The 18,762-nt window shown below is 42.8% G+C and overlaps 1 protein-coding gene across 1 annotated transcript in view; it reads left to right on the top strand.

Annotated features, from left to right (window-relative positions):
- Positions 1-18,762, top strand: part of LOC107188982 (tyrosine-protein phosphatase 99A-like) — a 313,066-nt gene that overhangs the window by 1,327 nt on the left and 292,977 nt on the right. The window lies entirely within an intron of this gene.

Consider the following 18,762-nt stretch of genomic DNA (forward strand, 5'->3'; position numbering starts at 1 on the left):
ACAGGTTGCTGTGATATATGCTATAATATACGCGAAGTTTCTAGAGCTTTTGGTTTGGATGTAATATTCATGTTTTCCTGAAACTGAGACTGATAGAGCAATTCTGCTTTCGGATTCATGTCTGGAACGAAAAAATCTACAACGATCGCCCAGTTGATATCACAGATCAAAATTCGTGTCGAACAGTGTAAGTAACAGTAAGACTAACAATAACTCACTGAACAAGAAAAATGAACGACATTTATCCGTCTGAACTTCGAGAATCTATTGTGCAACGAGGTACCACGCCCGAATACGAACGATCCTGGATAATATGTAAACGATCCACGAGAGTCACGCGCCGCTAAGAATTTTCCAGGTGTTATTATTTTAAATAGGGCTCCGAAGAGTACGCTCGACAACTAACGAAGGCAATTTTCGAGCCTTCCCAAAGCGCGGCTCAACCACGCGGCAACCGAGCTGTCGGCAACTTCGCTCCCTCGCCGCTTCAACGTTATTGGATACACTTGCGATCCACGAGGGGGGTAAATTTCTGACTTTAATCTGAAAGCAGTTACATGGTCGCAAACGATGGTCAATCGTCGGGGGTTAAACTTAGTTCTGACGGAATCGGTGATTCGAAATTTCCATATTTCAATCGAATAAAGATTGTTTTCTCAAAAATAAACGTTTCCATATCGATCTACAGGCTGTTTCCGAAATGGTGGTACAATTCCGAAGGATTCTACATGCAAATGTAAGTCGAAAATATGCAGTAACATTTTTTCTGTACGATGCTCCAGTTTCAAGATAATCAATTACCAAAGTTCATATAACATAATGAATAGAACATTCGTACAATAAGTAGAAACAGAATTCAATGGACAGACAGGTTAGCCAAATCCTATTCAATTGCACACTGGATAGTAGATGCTCAAATTCGATTTTCTCGAAAACGAAGCCTGGTACCAAAAATAATTATTCTATATTTCTGACTTATTATTGAATGTAGAATTACGTCATTTAAGATTGTACCACTATTTCGGAAACACTCTGTATACAGACAGCAATTTTTTATAACGATACAACCTAATGTATAATAATATTTATTATACAGGGTGTCCCAAAACAGGTATAAGTCCTTGAAAGGGGCGATTCCCGGGGTGATTTGTAACAACTTTTACCTTATCGAAAAAGTTCTGCAAGATAATGTTAATATCTCGTTAACAAAGCCTCGGAAAACATTTTTGCTAAAGAAAAACTTGTTCCAAATCTCCTCACAAGTGACATATTTCAGAAACCTACAACACTTTTATTACACCCTGTATATCATTATGACAATAATATAATCTATAGTAACCCTTACTACTGCTGTTCGATAATGCATACACCGATTCGAGATTCTTCACAGTCTCCTGTACTCATAGTATCTCATAGTTACCCAGTCACTGAAATAACATTCATTCGTGTATCTCGTGTATCCAAATCAAAGGAACACTTCCAAATTAATCGCATCATCGTGCGAATAAACTTTGTCGATCGTTCCCCGTGATCGTTGACCACCAATTCCAGAACCGACGACGATCTTTCGTCTCCCAAAACACGCTAAACTTCCCGCCACGGTACCTTTTTTCCCATCGGCCGACCAGGGAATCGCGGCGTACAGACGCTCGAAAGTTCGAATGCGTTTCTTCTGTTCGTCGCGCTGTTAAAAATGAAGCGAACTTTTCCGGGTGCACTTTCATTGCTTTCAGCCGAGGGGGTGGCTGGGAAAGAAGGGAGGGACCGACGAGGACCGCAGGGAATTTATAACAAGTCGCGGCGCGGATCGACCATGTTTCGCCGCTTTGTGAGCCGCGGGAAACTAAAAATCCCTGTAGTTTAGGCGACGTTCTAAGCCCGATGAAATATTTCGCCTATGGGGGTATCGTGCAACAACGAGGGATGGAAAAGAGCAGCAGCCAGGTATCGTCGTTCTCCCTATTGAACTGAAAGAAAAATTAACCGATTCATTTCGTTGAACCGGTGCGTAACAACGGCCATTCTCTCGGCCGTTCGCTCCGCAATTTGCGTTCGTTCAGTTGCAGCCACGTTGCAGTGGTTGGTCGAGTTTGCGCGAAGTTCGAAGTTCTGAAGTTATACCTCTCGACTGACGAAGAAGGGCTGGGAATGTACGAAGGGATCGCGTACTTTCCTACTACCTCGTTTCGTCTGTGATGTCTACCATGCTTTATTTCACAACCCCGAGACTCTCTGTTCAGCCAGAATTCGGGATTCTCCTCTGTTTGTTCTAAGTATTTACGGCTGATTTGAATTCGTCACGTGCGAGCTGACGCGCGCTTGGGTCAAAAGCCAACTTTTACTATGTGTCCCATAGGCGACCGGAATCCGCGGGAGTTCTCGTTAAAACTTCCCTCGCGCAACTCGTCCGGAAGTTTCGGTGTCGAACGCGCGAGCGCGTGAACGCGTTCTGGCGGAGGAAATAGAATGAGATAGAGAGACAGACAGAGGGAGAAAGAGGGAGAGAGAGAGAGAGAAAAAGGGAAACCGAACCCCCCTATCGGGCTGTGTCACCGGTCATTTGCATTCAATGCACGATCCACGACTTGATTTGAATAACAAGTTCCCCCCACCCTACCTTCCCCCTCCCACGCGGCTGAAACGAACTGCTTCGTAAAAGTAAATTTAATATTTTCCCGGGAATTCGTTCGTTCCTGCCGGAAGCGAGAAACAAACGACGGTTTCGTGGACGATTAGGAGTGGCTCGCTCCCGCGGAAACGGGAAACTCCCCATCGATTTGCTCGAGATGCCCCCCTCCTTATTTGTGAACCGTTTCTTCGGGACGTTCGCTCGTGTTTTTGCGAAACTGTGCAAACACCGTGAGAAATGACTGTTGCATACTTACAGCTCGAACTATTTTACAGACTGTCCTTGGATGTCACGTAAATCTATTGGGGATTTATTAACGCTTGTAACCAGGGTCCGATGTTTATAATATGGTAGACTAAACAAGACAACGATACTTCGTCTGAGAAAAGGTACAGATTTAACAAAAATATTGCAGGTCCTTGAAATTGGTCACTCGTCAGGTGATTTGGAATAAGTTGTTCCTTAGCAAAAATGTTATCCGAAGTTTTGTTAACTGAATATTAACGAAAAACTCCGAGCAATCAGGTCGCGGAACGTAGAACGCAATTTCATAATTCTTGATTTTCGTCTTAGTTTGCCACCTAGAGTCCACCCTGTGAAGTGCCCAAGATTTTTATTAACAGTGTAAAAGGTCTGTTGCATTCTTCATTTAGCAACACCTAGCAGAACTTCTAAACCATAGAAGATAATACAAACTTCCTTCGTTGAAATTAGTACCATTATTCTTCTTGATAGTACAATAGTCAAGCACAGAATCATAAATGCACCTCAACTTAGTTAATCGTGTCTGCACTCTTGATTCGTCAAAGGTGAACGTACCGACCGGAAGTCACAAGGATCAACCACGTTCACGCGGTCCCAGTTTCGCGTAGCGAGACTCTGCCCGTCCCTTATATTGTATATTCCGCGTGGTGCCTGATAGCGCCCGGAATTCCGAACACGTGCCGTTTCAGCGGTAACCAATATCCCACGGTATATCAACCATTAAAATGAATATTTCTCGAGTCCGTGGCGGAGCGGAGCTTTTTCCGCCGCGAGGAGCGCGCTTTTCACCGGAAACTTCCGCGTTCCCTTGATTTCTTCTGGAACTTCGTGAGCGTAGTTTCACGGGACACGGATTTTCCGTTTGACTTTCCCATCCTTCGGAGCACACAGCCGAGAGTAAATTCGACGCTTCCGCGACCTGGTTTTGCGTGGAATTCATGAATCACAGTCGAGAAATTAAACTTGACGCGTGTGAAACGGCCACGGAATCTCTCGATAACCCGATTCAATTAGCGAAGCAATCCTTTTGGACTGAGACCGACGAAAAGACAGCTCTTTGGAGCGTCGTAGAACGGAACTGGATCCTGTGATTTTTCAAGCAGATTTCAGTGGAGTTCAAGCAGATTTAACGGAGCGAGGCTACAGAAGGCGTAGACGATTTTCGTGCTTTGAAACGTCGTCGCGCGGAATCTGTGATCACTATGTAGTCCCATTTTAAGTTTCGTTTGTATATTGTAGATTGTGCCATGGGTATGTGACGTATGAAAGAATTTTTTTATTCCACTTTGATGTGCAGCACGGGATAATACACGAGGTTCTATGTAGTCAGTAGATGTATGCTTATGTAATGAACTATTATTTTATTGGGTTAGAAAAGTAATTTATTTTCATAATAGCTTGTTTACATCTTCTTGGTACAAATGGCGTATGGAATTGTAGAGAAACGATAAATAGTTTGAATAGTAAGAAATACATACCCGTGGTTAAAGTTAAGATTGGACAAAGTAACTGCAACAATATGATCCCTAGAACGACTCAATCTGAGCACATGTATGAGTTGAGACGAAGGTTAAGTGTTTTATAAACACCAACCTTGTCGCTTGAATTGATTTATGTCCGTTCTCCTCAGTACCACCTCCAAAAACACCATTACATTGCCATCAATCCAAGAAATGGCTTCTTCGTATTTATTTGCATAGGTATGTTCTCCTTTACAATACTAACCAGCAGAAAATTTCGATTATTATGTAAAATACCGAAACATGTAACATCGTAATCTTTCTCCTGTCGTACAAAACGATAACTGTATTTAATATACGTTTCATGAACCCCGACAGCGAAGCGATACGGTCACAGTCACGCGAGAAGAAAACATTCGTTTGAATTTATAAGTTCCTCCTTGCTGTAAATGTCATTTCAACCGGAGAATAAGAGCTCTTGAGGTCGTATATTAATACAATAATGACCATCGCTTCATTGATAGGGGATTCTTAATTTACATTTCAATGGAACCGTTAAGGTCCGCTTGAAAACTCATCGCCTGGCAGAGAAATCTGACGCGTATCGAGTATCTTTATTCAATAAAGACGAAACGGTGAAGTGTATACAGTCCATAAAGCCTGAACATCAGGATACAAAAACGATAAAAAAAACTTCGTGCTTGTATGTCTTATCTCTGACTTCGTTGCCAAGTTATAAACCTTCTTCCCTGAGAGGAAAGTATTCGTTCGCTTTCAGACTACACTCGCCCTTCTGATCGTCATCAGATGCAAGAACATTTACATGCGCGGGAGAAGTTCGTCGCGGTTGTTGATCTTCGCGGTTCGTTTCCCGCAAAAATTAACGAAGGCAACGACGCCGCGTCAAAAGGGCTGAAAAGAGGGGTGAGGTGAGAGGAGGGTAGCGAACAGGGGAAGAAAGTGAACTGGGCAAAGACGGCGAGCGGCCCCGATAACGATCGCCGCTTTTGTTTCCCCCGCCTACCGTTTCCACACCCCTCCCCCCTCCGTTTTATTTCTCTGAATAGCGCGGCCCCTTCATCGACACCGAAGATAACTACGTTTTCCAGGGAAATGGCTCGAGTTCGGTCGGATGTGGTCTCGCTGGGCGAACAGCAGGGAAAGAAAGGAGCAGCCCGATTGAATATGGAAAGGGGGCTTCTAGGCCAGTCTCGTTAATCTTCAAAGGGCCACACGAGCCTGGGCCCAACGGCGAAACTGAATAAATGTTTTCGCCTTTTGTCGATGCTCTGACGGGGGTGGTGGTTGGGGAACTGCTGACGAGGAGCCCTCCAGCAACGGGGGTTGAAAGCTCATCCGATTTCGTTCGACCTTTAAAGTGGCCGATAGCCTGGCCCTATGAATCGACCTCGAAGCTTTGAACTTCACTAAGCGTCGACTAAACGTGAATCCGCAACAGCTATTCCCACTTAAACGGAATCGGACGTTTAATTAGAGAGGGAAAAGGGCCAGAAGCCGTTGTTGATGGTCGATTTCGTTTGAAATCATTTGCAACACTATTGAGCTTCTGATTTATACAGAATAGGAGATTAAAAATAATTGGTAGGGTTAAAGATAATGAACGGAAGAAGGTATGAGTTTAATGTATAGGGTAGTGCACTTGTACTCTGTATCCTAAAACAGGAAGACACGATCTAAATGAAAACATTTTTATCGGAACGAGGCTGAAGGTATGTATGCAGGATTATGTTCACGTTAATGTCTCCATTGATTTAACCGAGACTTCTGAATCCAAGGTAATTTCAAACTATATGATGTCGCGTAAAAATCATCGCTGAAGTTTATTTATAGCACCATATTTGCCCCCTTGAAGAACACAACTTTTGCTTCAAACATATTCTCCATCTTCAATCCTGCTACTGATATTTAGGTATTTTGTTTCTCTTTTCAAACAGAGTTTGATTTCTTTGACATTATTCGAATAAATGTATTTACCCCATTAAATCCCAACTTTAACCCATCGTTGCACAAAATAATGAAGGTATCATCTAAATTATTCAGTCCCTACTTGCAAAGGGTAAAACTCAGGAAATTAAATAAAACAGTACAATACACTCGCACGATGCTACGAAGAAATCAATTTAAACTATAGAAAATTCACAACGAGTGAATTTTAGTTTACCAATCAGACGCTGACATCTGTTGATACCATTCGTTCATAAAAGTCTAATTGAATGTACCGTTCAACGAGATTCGGTGGCGGTATGTACAAGAACCAAATGCAAATAGACTGCCACCTAATGAACAAAGGATCACGCGGTATATCTAACAACGTGGTCTGACGCGGGGGGGGGGGAGTGGCAGAAGGGACAAACAGGGGTAAAAAGCAGTCCCGAGTCTTTGCGGGCGTCACCGAAGCGCCGTGTCACGTATAACCCAACTGGCACAAACTAGACCGGAAGTGGCACGCCTGTTCTCCTCCTTATTTATCGCTTTTTACGACAGCAAGCGTGTGCGCGCGCGACCCGATTGCGATGCACTTTGTTTCTACGTTTACGACTCCCAGTGGCGCGGTGGCAACGATGTGCGACAATGGGAGAAAAACGGTCCTCGGACAAGGAGGATCGTCGGTCGCGTATCGTGCTCTCTCGCGGTTTGAATTTCTATCTCCGTCTCCCTCCCTCTCTCTTTCTTTCTCTTTTTTCGCTCTTTTCTCGTTGCGCTTTTTTTCGGGAACTCCACGCCGCGACGATGAGAATTCCATTAAATCAACCGGAACGACGGTATCGATGCGCGTCGCTCGTAAATCACGCCCGCTCGAGAATCGCCCTCGTGATTGAGAGTTTGATAAAGGAGCATGGCATCGGCGGAATATCGAATTCGATGGTCGAAAACGTCACCGTAATGAAGTTATCGAGGAGCTTTTTGGAATAGCATTATTGTTTTCGTTGCAGGACCCTAGGTATAGTAAATTCTCGATGAGCGTTCGAAGGCTACTCGGCACTGAACATTAAATATTTCATAAACAGGTGGCCATATACAGGTGAAAGAAATATCATTAGCTACCGAATTCCAAACTGTATCACTGTGATAAACGTCATTAAAAGTCAGCGTTACGTATTGTTTATGATTGGTTGGTTTGCATCTCTATCAAAAGAATTAAAATGGGGTATATTTTAAAACAGAAAAAATACGAAAATTTCGAATGCTTACGCCGGCTATTCTTCCTTCACAGTCGACTGCACGCGGTTCCTCAGTTCAATCTTCAGAACAGAACCCTATCGATCAGTCGATTCATCCCCCTCGTCAATTAAAACTCAGCCGATTCTCATTCCAGCTCGGTCCTACGCCCGAAAAATCGGTTAAGGGAGGAACGTTGTCGCGTTCGATGGGCAAAGGAACGTGGATTGATACAAACAATACCCGTGGTTCCTGTTCAGCATTCAAAGATCGTCCGCATCTGCAGGTGGTCGTTACCCACGGAATAATCGTGGCTCGTTAGACGGCACCGTGATTTCGCGGTGTTTCTTTCTCCCGTTTTAGCCGGAGGTATCCTTTTGTCCCGTGTTTCCAGCCGGCTCGGGCCCCCGTCTGTCTCTATTATTCTCCCCCCCGCGCTCCTTGCATATTCTGTCATGCATATGAATGAAATGATTTCGCAACCGAGTCGACGAAAAAAAAAGAAAAAATAGAAAACGAAGAAATACCGGGATGCGCTGTTAAACGACTCCCCGTTTATTCATGACTCGGGCCAGCGAACACCGGATTCCGATGCAGTAAACCGGCGACATGATAATTCCAGGCCCACCCCCTTCTCCACCCCCCAACCATCCCCCTGTGCACCGGTCGTTCGCTTTATGCATCCGCCGCAAGAACCCGAGAAGAATGGATTTCCACGAGTGTCACACCTTTCCACCACCCCCTTCGTTCTCGAACACCTCGCCCGATCGTTGCCTCCACCGAGGGCTCGTTGCATTATCGTGTCAAAGGATGGAACGATTTCGTAAACCGTTTAACGAGCTCGCGACAGCTGGGGTATTAAAAGCGCGATCGAGGGGGTTTCGATACGATCCGTAGTCTCTGCTTTCAGCATTATTGTCGAATATTGATCCGAAAATTCATTCGGTTTATGCGCCTGAATTGTCGCCATTGCGGAGTTCGAATTTTGTGGTGGAGGGTTTTGAACGTTCAACGCTACGAGTCGTAATTCTAGCTGCAATAACTGTAACATTCCGCTCAGATAGTTATGGTTTGGGAATGGTTATGGGATCGTTAAGTGGTCAGTCATTAAGCGTTTGTGCTTACTTAGGCGTACTATTAGGGTGGTGTATAAAAAAATGAGTCATTTTTACGGAGCTCGAATTTACCGATAACATCCATTAGTGTTTGTCCAATTTTTCTATTTTGTTTAGAGCATACTAAAGACGACGAAATATTCTCTAATATACGTGTCTTGAATACTATTTTTCTTCTTCCATTGATCTCGTTGAATATTAATTCCTTTAACGAGAAGTCGAACATTTCAATCTATAAAATCTCGCAACTATCATGGTATATTAAAGGAGGAAAGTTTTCCGAGACCGTGCTGGCAATTTCGAACAGTAATGTGCACTAGGTAGCAGGTACACAGGTAATCAAATTCTGAGTTTCGTCTTTCTGCGCGAGCGCACGAGTCGCGGAGCAGTGTAATTAGATTAAATGAAAAAGTCGATTGAAAAACATTCCTGTGCAGGGGGGTTTTAGAAGGGTAAAGGAATTTCGTCGCTGTAAACGGAGGAATAAAGCGAGTGGAATGATCCTCCGTGTTCGTCGTGAGGTGAAACGGTTGTGGTCGAGGACTGAAGGAAGAAACGGTTGGAGAAGGCACCGATGGAACGAACACCATAACGAGAAAGAGGGATTGCGTACTTCCGCGGGCGGACCAAATAAAATGTCTTCTTTGTATCTTACCTGAAAAGTCTTTCCGTCGATCCTCTATCCAACTCCCTTCTTTCTTTTCTTCGGCGTCGTCGTCGTCTTTGCGGGGGTAGACCGAGCGAATCGAGTTGTACTTGACACGATTCCATGGCCCGTTAGACGGAAATTGCACGGTGACTCTGTAATCAAAGCGATCGGCTCAGCGATTGAGAGCTAATGACATGTACGCCTCGCGTGTAAGCGGTTTAAGACGAGTTTATCGTTGACTTCATCCACTGTCGCGTATTAAAGGGACTTTAATCGTCGCGCGAATAACGTTTAAGTAGCTGCGCTGTTTAGAATATCGGCTGATGCCTTAAGTTCATCGCGCGGACACCTGAAATGGAGCAAATAATAAAACCGTACTCGTGCAGGTAAATCGGTCAGGTGACTCCAGGCGATAAGCTCAAAACGGATAAAGCCAGAATAAGAGCTTTTGTCTGCAGTTGAAACAGAATCTCTCTTACCTGAAATTGCTCCATTACTTGTTTTCCGGAGCGTTATTGTCAGCTCGAAGAAGTCAGCTTTCCTTTAATCCTCTTTCCTCTCGACTAGACTCCGTATCCAGGAATCGAGTAACTAATTGCCACCGAAACGACGAAACCAAGTTAACTTCGGCTTCAGGTGTTACGTTCCGAATAACACACCTGAATCACAATTTACCGTCACGAAAGGTCCTTAAACCCTGAAAATTTCACACGAGATTTAACACCCAATCGGCGTAGCAGCAATTTATTCTACCCTGTCAACAATCATCTTCTCCGGTATCATTCATCCGCGCGGATTCGACCAATGTCGGTACAGGGCGCATCGCAGCTGTTCGCAATCGCAGCAAATCTCACGGCCGCAGGATCGTGGCTATCGAATTTCGATAATTCGCACCCCCCTCCCCCCTGTGAGTATTTCCGGCCGCAGATCGTAAAGATCGGAGGAACTACTTGTAAATTTCCTCGGGCAGACTCGATACGCCGCGAGTAGGCGCGTACCGGAAATTCGAAGATACGCTCCTCGGGGAGGTGGACTTTAGAAAAACACAGTGAATTCGGTTTGTTGAGAGAAATGAGGAACAAGGTTGGTAAGGGTGATAGTAAGGATGATTGTGAGAATTATGGCGACGCCATCGGTGGCCCACACTGAACTTTCAGGCCATTTTGGTAATTTTTTGTAGAACGAAACTTGATCATGAAATGTGTTATAATATCATCAACTGATGCATAATTGCTATGTATAATACAATCATCATACCGTGGATGGCGGTAGTGATACGTTGCAACTCACAAAATGGCGTACTGTTATAATGTTAAAATTATCAATTGTGTCTTTTTAATTCAGCTTGCTGTTTCTTATTGTTATATGGCGTTATTCGCATAATCTTCTCATGCAAAATATAAATGACAAATAAAGCAAGTAAAAAATATATCACTCAGTCATCTAATTCAAAAGTATAGAATGAAGGTTTATATAAATTGTCCTTGTAACAACCACGATGGGGTTACATAATGAATAATTTTCAAACAATACATTTAATTAACAAATTACGCATATAATCATGAAAACAAGAAAACTAATAAATATTATTAAGTTTAATATTATTTAAAATTTAGTAATGTTCTTTCACATGGGGTGTCTTCTGTCGGGTACTACAACCAGGCAAGGGCTAATTCTATAAGAAAAAATAAATCAAAAAGAAAGAATAAAATGTTGTCATGTCAGGCTTCGTTTTCGAGATAATCGAACTCGAAGATTTGTTGGATAAACAGGCAATCAAAAAGGACATGGCTGCCGTGTCTGTTCATTGCTGGCTGTTTCTACTTATTATCCACACAAATACACGAATGCGTTTTAGATAAATATTCCAATCCAATTTTTTCGAAAACGAATCTTCAATCCAGGAAACTGTATTCTTTCTTCTGCTTATTTTATACCAGTCATGGCCCTCGCGATCTGAATGGATAGTTACGTGAAAATGGCACGGTCTTCAACGTGTTAAGGGGAGGGTTCGCAAACTTGGAAGTCAACATCCGATCCTCGTTTAATTAATTCGACGTGGATTCGCGACTGATGAACTCATCTGAGTTCGTGTACCTCCAGTGGAAAAGGGCGGAACATTAATCAGCCGCTTAAAAGGACGCGCGATTCCTGAAAATATGCCACACGCGAAGATGTGCATGTCGGCTTAGGTGAATGCGAGAGCTCGCGGCGTGTGCGTTTGCGCGGGGACCCTGGGGACCAATTGAATTCAGCCCTGAAAAGCATGTTACTGCCAGCATGACGACAGATGCTTGGATGTGTGTATAATGGAAAGACTTGTACGTGTGGCTCTGTGTAAGACAGGGAATTCGTTCGTATGTACAGGTCGGTCCATCTAGGTAGAACCTTTCGTACAACTCGAATCATTGTGGAAAACTCCTACAATTGCTACGTTCGTATAAATTTTACACATCGGACTTGGATGTATTAGGTCAGTGTAAAAGTTTTGATTGATATGCTATAAAAAAAAAATACTAATAACATTTTTCCATTACAATTCAATAAAATATATAATCAGTTTTTTATAACGTGTATTTTTAATACAAATTTTTATTGTAATAAAGAAATTTCAAGAATATTATTATTATTTCTAAATCTCTGTAATTAAATTATATTTCTGAATTTCCAGTTCATAGTATATGGAGGTAAATATGGAAACTTCTCTAAATTCATCAGGAAAGTTACTTTTACTGAGTTTGCTATGACTATTTCTCTGCCGAACTCGTACACAATTATGACACGTAAATGGAACCTGTAAAAGATTATATTCAACTTTGTTTTAAAACAATAAATCGTACTCAGTCGTAATGTAATTCATTAACAGGATTGTTCATTGTTTTCACAAAACCATGGCAGTAATATCATCTACAGAATTGAAACTTTTACACTGATCCAATACATAATCTTAACAATATTCAGAAGGAAATTATGACGTATAAGGTGTCCTGTAATTGATTGCTCAACCGGAAATCATATGATTCTGTGTTCATATTAGACTTCTTTTTCATTGAAATCAATATTAAAAATTATGCTGTGTAAGCATACACTTTACATTAGGTCACCCCACGTGTCGATTACTAGTTACTTCTATTTAAGTTAATATTTATACATATCGTCAGTAGTATGGCTTGATTTATTATACAATAATTATATGTAAACAGACAGTCAACAAACAGTATAATCGTTGAAATATAAATAATACCGTACTATGGTCAATGCATGCTACCAATGGAAATATTTCGAAATAGACTAGTACCAGTCATATTCGAAACCGTGCATGTCCATCGAATTTCCCGTCTATACATATAGCTTCGAAAACGAAGTTTTAAATAAAACGAATGTGATTCCAAACTTTTGTTCTATTTTTTCATATCAAAAAATTCTTCTCTGCTTGTACCACCAGTTACAAGCTTTGTGTTGCAACAGTGCTAACCATTCTATTCTTCAAAATACATTATAAAATAATATACGTTTTCACACGAGTGAACCGTGTAAAACATTTTTTGAAAAACAATTTTTATATTTCTTACAAAATAAACTTTATTAAGTAATATTACAAAATGTAACACTTAGAAACAATACTGAAAGATAACTTAAGACTCTTCGGTAGTCAGATTATGAATGAATGCGTACGCTCGGTTTCGGTCCTTGTATACAAGTTGTTCTACTGAACAACATTCTCTGGTAAAACTACCACATTGGAAACACTGAACCCTGGTTACAATGTTTCCTCTAGAAACAATTCTTAAACTATTTTTCCGACGCAAAGACAAATATGATTCATTCATAGGTCACATTCCAAGACCTGTATTTCCTTCATTTATCATCTTCACAGAATAGCAGGCGTTGAAGCGACCTTACAAAGTACAATTATAAAACGTTTCGTATGCTATTCCACACCGAACTCTGTAATGCAAGTAACAGAAGTGACACGTTTTCATATGTTCAGTCGGCTCTTCTGCGATTCAGCACTTAAAGCGACACTCGCCCTGAAGCAGCCTGTACATTCTCAAACGTGGACCCTTGAGTCGTTGTATAAACGTGAGCGTATTCACTCACACACATACATTGACACAGACATGCTCTTTCCAGCGTGAGGTTGAAGTGCGCCCAGAATTTGTCTTGCCGGTGTGGTACAACGTAGAAAATGGAATCACGGATAGGGAGGCTGAAGCCGACTGAAAATTCAGTGTAGGGAAGGCAGGGAATCCCATTTTGACTGTATAACTGTCGTCTGCACGCTCGCGCTCGAATAAACTTTATGTTCGGCGAAAATGATGCTGCTCAGACTTTCATCTTGCTTATTGAGTTCATACGAATACGAGCGTTATTAGGCGTATCAAGCGTAATTTCACTTGCCCTCTCGTTAAGCAGCTTCAGACCGGTCGAACGACGATCTCGTTGCTCTACTCGCAGAATTTCGCGCGTTGAATCGCACGGAACGACGTATTCTGCGTTCATCAGGCTGTCCCTTGGCGTCGTCGCGACGACAAGATTCGCGTAGACAGACCGGAACAGCATTACGGAATTTTAATATCATGCCAAGATACGTCCCCGTCGCTTCGCGTTGTTCGCCTGGAACCTGGCCAAGACGTTTTGCCCCCCCCCCCGCGCGTCCTGACTTTCGCATTATTAACCTGTGTTTGTTGGTCGGAAGAATAGAAATGGAGCAGATTCTCTATCCGTTCGGTCGTGACACCGTGTACGTGTGTTATCTTCGATGAAAGGCTACGATCGGACGTGAATCATCTGACTGACAAATCCGCTTGTAAAGCACGAGATATAATACGAGCGAAATGGGAATGAAATTAGATCGCAAACAGATAGTCTTGGGTAGACACATGGGACTTCCATCTAACGTATGGTGAGGGTGTGTGAACGAAATTGGGTTACTCGAGTTGATCGTATGTCACGATCTGCTTCCACTGGGTGCTTCATTTAACTTGACTTCGTAGAATGTGTTTAAGCAAATACGTTTTCACATTTGTTTTATGTATGTTAGAGTTAACGTATTTTAAGTGGAGCCAAAGGTGGATGGTTCACTGACACTTGGAGGATTTGTGATAGGGTTTTGGAATGCGTACGGTCTTCAGAGAGGGTGCATGAGACCAAACAGACATGAATAGTGGCGGAAAGTCACGTTGGATCTTTCGGCTATTGATAACGTAGGCTTGTTTATCTGAGAAAAATTAAAGAAAATTGGAGATGGCAAACAGCCCGACGTTGCGTTGCTTTGAGAGTAAGGACATTGTTCTAGAGGATAACTTTTTGTAAGAACATTGTCATAGAATGCACAGCAATCACCTCAAAATCTCTTAAGAATACAGTTTTTATAATTAATAAAAATCAAGACCTCTTGCTAATGTATCTAACAACTACGACCTTAACAACGTGTAGAAATGTTAATCTACAGGTTTCTTTCACATCTCTTCTCCAATTTCGATACGTGTATTAATATAAATACTCCTGCACATAGTTTTTGTGGCAGTCAAAATATGTGTTATACCCTGTACGTACATTTCATCGTATCTTGAGAGTATCAACAAAGGCTGGTACCTGTCACGAGGCAAAAGGTAACCCGATCAAAATACTTGCGCGCCAAAGATTTCAACGATTCAAGTACAGAAGCAACCACCATGAACGTAAATTCCAGAATGTATTATCGTCCCCTGGACCAGGCATCGCACGAGAACCGCGTCCCTATTCGAAAGCTCGCCGTGAATTTGGCAAAGTGCCATGCAAAGCAAACTCGGATTAGCATACTGTTCGTTACTTACCGGATCCAGGAATAATCTAATACCAGCACCCACCCGCGAATTCTTTTTCGCCGTGTGTGTCTCGTGACACGGGGCCGTTACGTTTGTCGCGTTCTGCCTCTTTTCTACCTACGAGAGCCAGACAAAAATGTTTCTCCTGGAAAACCAATTACCCGAACCCCTGCCTCCAGCCCTGTATTCCGTATGCAGAGGGCGTGTTCGCGATATCGCGGTAACACACGGACCGTATCGTGGCCGTTGGATCTTTCTTCGTTTCGTTAGCCCAGAATCGGGCCCAGTTTCCACTATTTTCACCCCCTCATCCCCCATTCGTCCTCGCCACCCACGATCCGCTAGAAAATTCGAAGCGGCCGAAGAAATCGAATTAGCTACGGATTTTTTGTTCCAGTCGCGATATTTGACAAAGGCTCTCTGGTTCCGCGTAATCACGGGCCTGAATTTCATTTCCTGTATACCCTAGTTTCAGTCGCGTATACGCTGTAGAATTACACGAATTCACGTGAAAGTCAGCGGAGAACGAAATTATCCGAGAGAACGGCTATCGTCCGAACGAACGTAGGAGCCGGAGGACATGGCCTAGTTGTCGGACACGGTTCCGTTCGATGGCTCGACGCGAAATTAAAAGTGTCGCGGGGTTCCGTTGAGAACAATCAACGGGGAAATCGGATGATCAGCTAGTAGAGGATCCCCCCGCGGGCTATTGACCGGCGGCTGTAGGAGCGGGTACATGCAAATGAACCGAACGAATGCGAAGGAGGAACGGGATCGAGAATCGAGGCGAGTGGATTAATGGCCGGCCGGTGCGACCATACGAATAAGAAATAAACGCTGACGGAAGTTGATTCTCCAACTAATCGAACCCTGTTGTGCACAAGACCCGGTACGTGCGAGGACTCTCGCGTGTGTACGAGTCTGGTAAAAGTCGATAGAGACGGCCGCAGACTCGATTCTTTTTCCACCCCATCTCCTATCCCTTTTCTCTCTCTAGATCTACTCTTTCGGCTACCTGGAAAACCGCCTCTGCCCCTTTAATTGAGACATTAACCAGGCAACGGCAATTTATTCCAATCGATCAGCAATTAACTACCGTCCGAGGAGCAGAGAGACGCACACACCGTACAGAATGCCCGCCGCTGGGCTCAATCGTGCAACCTTACTTTACGTCCGATCGGTACGGGCCAACGTGACGTTGCAAACAAACTAATCCAGCCGGCGGCGAGGCTGTACGGTGTCTGCTGGTCCCCCCTCGGCTCATGTTCGTTATTGCCCGGTTGATCGACGTTCACCTGTTACTCCCGCGCGTGCAGGAGACTCGCGTCCCAGCATCCGGGATCGTAATAAGTCATCGGTCGCGGCGCAAGCCAATTTCGGAACTTTCTCGTGTAGGTAATTTATACAAGTCGCAGGAACGCGTGAACGAGTCGAATCATTATTTTGTGAAACTATGCTCATTACGCGTCACCGACATCGCGCGCGCGTAATTTAGTTTCGATCCCGCGTGTACGGTAGGAATCTAGGGAACTGCGAACTGCGATTTAACGCGCCCGATTACTGTTGAGGTGCGCACTCGTGAATTGTGACCGGATGCCAGACTACGCTCGGATAAAACACTTCTCGAGCGAGGCAACTGCTTTGGCAGGAAGGTGGCGTAGGGGGAGGTACGAGTAGCAAATTAGCGCTTCGTCTTATTATGATTATCTAGTAGACCTTGGTTCAAATGCGAAGAAGTTCGAGAATCGGTTTAGAAAGATACAGGCAACCTACATATAGGAAGCCTCTGTATGGCCAGTAGATGTAGAAGACAAAATTAGCTTTGATGAAATGAAATGTAATATTCTACTGATAATATCAAACTGTGTCACCTTCTGCATTATCACATGATTATCTCCTATAATGTAATGCAGACTCTTCTCCATTATCGTCGAGAACACGGGTCTGTGTCGAGACAATAATCTTATAGGGAGAAATGCTTCAAACAAAATTTTTACGATCTACTGTTCGCTACACGAAACAAAAAAAACAAGTAGTCTTCTATTTCCATTATCCGGATGAATTATACCAACAAGGTATGAAATGAAACTGTATCAGGGGCAAGATCGTTGAAACCAAAGCACGATTAGTCAAGTAATCGTCCGAGGGGGCAGAGCCGGCCTGAATTCCGCGTGCGCGGCTCTCTAGACCCGCCGCTCGATTTCTCGAGACAAACTACGACGACTCACGTGCCCGGCCGGTGAATAAAAGGAGCGATTTAACATGTGAACGGCGAGCATGCCACGATGTATAAATGCGATCCGCGCTCCGTGGCCGGAAACTGCTCCAGTTACTAAGATAACGAATCGTCCAGCTGAAAAATAGCGACTTTCCTCAAATAAGCCCCTAAAGCGCACGCTTCTTCGCGATTCCAGTTAAATTTTCGGTATTACGCGGTAATACTTCCGGGATGTCTTTCAACGAGCATGCAACATTTAAACGTCTCACCGGACCAACCCCCGACTTGCGCTCTGAAAACGAATGGATGCTGACATTCAGCGATGATCCGACGATTACGATACGATTTTAAGTGAAACGTTGATGGCTGCGATAAGTTTAACATTCACTCTTAGCATGTTCTGGATAGTCATTATTTCTCTAGTAAATTAGACGAATGAGAGGCGAGTATCGTTTTGATAAATTGATAAGGTAGTTTACATTTGAAACACCTGCCCGTCATTTTGGTTTCTGAAAGCGACAGGAAGTGTTGGAGAACTATAATAAATATCACTGGAACATCAGTGAATCTCGATTTCTTTAAATTACAGTAGAATTCCATTTGTCTAAAACTGTTCCTAGAGCTGAATCGTTCATACGATAAGTGTTCACTAATTTTCTCCAGAACCTGTGAATTTTTGTTCAAATAATCTGAAACTCGTGTATTCGCCATAGTAGTAAGTAGAAACAGAATAGAATGAACAGACGCGTTAGGCAAGTCCTATTTAAGTGGATTCAAATTTTACTGTCGTCATTATATTTTTGACTTATTTTGTCACGTAGAATCCTCCCTATCTAGTTGTACCATCAGTTACACGATACCCTGCATATTAAATTTAACCAAAAGTAATGGATCACTACTTGTACGTCCATCAATGCACTAGTGATTGTTTCTATAATACTTGGTTCAATATTTATAAATGTTGATTCTTATTTCCCACATTAATGTGACCTAATGTAAAGATCCTTGCTTTATCTTTTTTTTTTTAAATACACTGACAGATGACGTTCAAGCAGTTAAAAATATTATTGAGAAAGTTGGTAGGTGGCATAGTTTTTGCACAGTATAGAATTGTGTAAATGCCATCCAATTATTCCAAAGGGAATAGGAAGGAAGGTTTGAAATCCTGGCGATCCCAAACACGTGCAATTTTAATGCAGCGTTTGTCAAGAAGTTTCTCTAACGACACACTTTGGCCATGGAGTTTCGTGGTGACCGTAGTGTAATTGAAAATACGTGGACCGTACTACATATTAACTACAGTCAGCGAACATCTGTTCTTTTAGAATATACTATATATGTCATTGTAAATTCAAGATATTATATTCAAGGATCAATTAATCAGATAAAATTCGCATCCACTTTGAAAATGACGTAATTGGATTGATTCTGAATGGC

The sequence above is a fragment of the Dufourea novaeangliae genome, unplaced genomic scaffold (genome assembly GCF_001272555.1).
Source record: "Dufourea novaeangliae isolate 0120121106 unplaced genomic scaffold, ASM127255v1 scaffold16, whole genome shotgun sequence".
Taxonomy (NCBI): Eukaryota; Metazoa; Arthropoda; class Insecta; order Hymenoptera; family Halictidae; genus Dufourea; species Dufourea novaeangliae.